This window comes from Pteropus alecto, unplaced genomic scaffold (assembly GCF_000325575.1).
Source record: "Pteropus alecto unplaced genomic scaffold, ASM32557v1 scaffold276, whole genome shotgun sequence".
NCBI lineage: Eukaryota > Metazoa > Chordata > Mammalia > Chiroptera > Pteropodidae > Pteropus > Pteropus alecto.
The window spans coordinates 1,489,546-1,490,102 of NW_006438074.1; the positions used below are offsets into that span (position 1 = coordinate 1,489,546).

At 37.3% G+C, this 557-nt stretch overlaps 1 pseudogene; it reads right to left on the reverse strand.

The window, feature by feature from the left end:
• Positions 1–119: 119 nt before the first annotated feature.
• On the reverse strand, positions 120–238 carry LOC112482468 (annotated as a pseudogene).
• Positions 239–557: the final 319 nt, after the last annotated feature.

Consider the following 557-nt stretch of genomic DNA (forward strand, 5'->3'; position numbering starts at 1 on the left):
ATACAAGATTGATTGATTGATTGATTTTAGGCAAGGCAACCCTTGGTTGACCTCACCTATTGCAAGGACCTTGTCAGTTTACAATCTCTTATTTTTTAATTTATTTTTAAAATTTTTTACACCTACAGCACCTGGTCTTCCTAGGTGGTCTCTCATCCAAGTACTAACCAGGTCCGACCCTGCTTAGCTTCCGAGATCAGACAGGATTGGGCTTGTTCAGGGTGGCATGGCCAAAGACCAAGATTTAAAAAATTTGCCATTGGAGTCTGATGGACAGAGATTCTGGAAGACAGGGAGATATGAGACTGAGAGCATGGGCTATTCCTAGTTCAAAGATTGGACAAGAAAATGCTTGCTTAAATTTAAAAAAAAAAAAATTGAGTTACATATGAAAACAAAGTTTTCTCTTTATAATAAAACAATAAAAAGGATTATTGGATGACTGAGGAAGATATGTCATTTCTGTCTTAAAAAGTTTCAAGTACCTAAAGGACATTGGTAGAGGCTAAACCCAATCATTCTCAGAGAACTTTCTAGGTCTGGGATGCCCTGAAGTA